Here is a 3,122-nt window from a genome sequence, read left to right on the forward strand (position 1 = left end):
CTTCTCCAACGGTTGCTGTTCCTCCAGTGGCAGTTGCTTAGAGTAAACAGCTCGGTTGCTATGACAACGGCTGCATCATTCAAGAAGCAACATGGAACCCTGTCATGTGAGCGGCAGTTACCTGCCCATGTGCCTGTGCTACATGTTTGGTGCATGTGCTGCACCTGTCTCTGTGCATGTAACATCCATTGGGAGCAATAGGGGACCTGAGCACTGTTGAAAAGAGGGGTTTCCTAATTTATGGGTGGCAGTAAGTTTGTCATTGCAGATTGATCAGCTGAAAGGGGCGGAGCCAGGTAACACAAAGCATCAACTGTCATTTTCTTGCCCCAAAAAAGCAACAGAGATCATTATCTGGTTTACAAAATAAAAAGACCAATAACAGGTCGTCCCTTTCCCAACAACGTATAAGGGCATAAATACATATATATAACAAATGGTTGAGTCAGTTAATAGTGCTCAGCCATGGGAGTGTCACATCTCACACATACTGTCATCTTCATTGGGACACGATGGGGGCCATCAAATCGGGTGCGATTTGACTTGTGCGAGCTGTTCTCACGGCAAACTTGCACTGTGAATTACAGTTGCAATTAAATTCCAGACTCGCATTGCTTTTCTAGAGGAAAATCACTTTTTTGGGGGGAGTTTAAATAAACAAATGGCCTCAAATCATGCCAAAATTAACTGTTTTGTTAGTTTAGGCACCCCAAATTTAACTAAAGTATTTTCTAAACGGAAAAATAAGTGCTTTTTATTATTTTATTTTTCTTTTGCAAAATAATTCAGTGACTTTAAATTTCTACAAAATTATCTTTTTCTACTTTTTTTTTTTTGGGGGGGGGTTTCCTTGTATTTGTTTGTGATTAACCGAAAAGAGTTTGCTTTTTATCATTTTAATTTTATTTTAAAAATGCACAATATTAGCCATATTCCACCATTTAAAAACCTCCAGTGTTTTTGGGGGGTCCAGGATGGTTTCCCCACTCTTTCATGACCTTCTCCCAAGTCGCATGTTATAAAAATGTGCACGCCCTCGCTGTGAGTAGCGTGAATAGGCATTTCTAATTGGACCTCGCATTTCTCTGGAGTGCGCGTTTGTGTTATGTTTGCTAGTTTTATAAAACAAAATCGCTTTTACAGATTCGCACCTAATTGGATGTCCCCAAAGTCTCACTATCCTCAGCCTCCCTGTCCTGTAATCTGCATATCCAGTCTCATTGGCTCCCTGTATACATTATATACACCTGGGATACATGGTCCTATCTTAGCTAGGTATAATGTTACTCAGTGCAGCTGATATATCACTACTAGTGATGGGCAAACCTCTTGCAGTTCAGTCCCGAGAGTTTTGTGTTAGCAATACAAACTGTATAAATTGCTGACAAATGACTATTGTGCTGTTACATATTACACAGCAGTGTGATACATGTAGTATTGCCTTGTATAATATATTTATAAGCTGCCTGCTATACCTTGCATTGTCATATATATGTGAGATAGGGGCTTATCCCTATTTATTAAGGTGGGTGACACCTTTCGCTGGGTCTCTTTCATGAAGGCCCCACCATGCAAAGCAATGGTCACTGCCCTTATATTGCTATCGCCATCTCAGGATGAATATTCAAAAAAAAAAAAAAAAACATTATAATTGAAATAAATATTTTTTTTTCTTTATTGAAAGATATTAAAATATTTGTTATTCTCAATATTATATAAAGGTTGAATCTCCCATATCCAAAATGCTTGGGACCAGGGGTATTGGATATCAGAATATTCTGTATTTTGGAATATTTGCTTACCATAATGAGATATCTTGGAAATGAGAAGTAAATATAATCACAGACTGCACTTATGTTTCATATACACATTATACAGATAGCCTGAAGGTAATATTATACAATATTTTCAATAATTTTGTGGCTCAAACTAAGTTTGTGTACATACATGAAATTCATTTATGTTTCATATACACCTTATACACACAGCCTGAAGGTGATTTTATACTTTATTTTTAATAATTTTGTACCTTTAACAAAGTTTGTGTACATTGAACCATCAAAAAGCAAAAGTTTCACTATCTCAGTCACGCTAAAACAATTCTATATTTCGGAATATTTGGATATGGGAGACAACCTGTATTCTATAGTTTTGGTTTTGCGCGCGGCACTGATGGGAGAGGGCCGAGGAAAAACCCAGCCAGTGACGGAGGGCTGGGCTTTACCCCCAGCCTGACATTATTTGGAGGCGTGCCATGCGGGCCCCCTTGCACCCTCCATTTGCCGGGCGCCCGCTGAGTGTGTTACCAGCGGGCGCCCGCTCCTTCCCTCCCTACGGCGCCAGCGGCAGCCGGAGCTCACTCCTGAGCTCCGGCTTCCGTGTTCCGCAATGCACTATGGGAGTGACGTCATGGACGGCAGCAGCACTGGAGCGGGGATTAAGGTAAGTATTTATTTATTTATTTTTGTGTGTGTGTGCGCGCGTGGAGGTGCGCACTACAGGAGGCTTACTAGAGGGGGCACTACAGGGCCTTACTGCTGGGGGCACTACAGGGCCTTACTACTGGGGGCATTACTGGGGTCACTACAGGGGGCTTACTACTGCGGGCACTGTTATTATTATCAGCTATTTATATAGCGCACACATATTACGCAGCTCTTTACAGAGAATATCTTACCATTCACATCTGTCCCTGGCCCCAGTGGAGCTTACACTCTATGATCCCTACCACATGCGCACACACATACACACTAGGGTTAATTTTCTATTGGGAGCCAATTAACCTACCTGTATATTTTTGGAGTGTGGGAGGAAACCGGAGTACCCGGAGGAAACCCACGCAAGCACAGGGAGAATATACAAACTCCGCACAGTTAGGGCCGTGGTGGGAATCGAACCCATGACCTCAGTGCTGTGAGGCAGTAACGCTAACCATTACACCGTCTGTGCTGCCCAATGCACTACGGGGGCTTACTACTGGGGGCATTACAGGGGGCTTACTACTGGGGTCACTACAGGGGCTTACTACTGGGTGCACTGCAAGGGGCTTACTACTGGAGGCACTATTAGGAGCACTACAACTGGGGGCACTACAGGGGCCCTTACTACTGGGGGCACTTCAA

The sequence above is a fragment of the Taudactylus pleione genome, unplaced genomic scaffold, assembly GCF_031769625.1.
Source record: "Taudactylus pleione unplaced genomic scaffold, aTauple2 ptg000946l, whole genome shotgun sequence".
Classification (NCBI taxonomy): domain Eukaryota; kingdom Metazoa; phylum Chordata; class Amphibia; order Anura; family Myobatrachidae; genus Taudactylus; species Taudactylus pleione.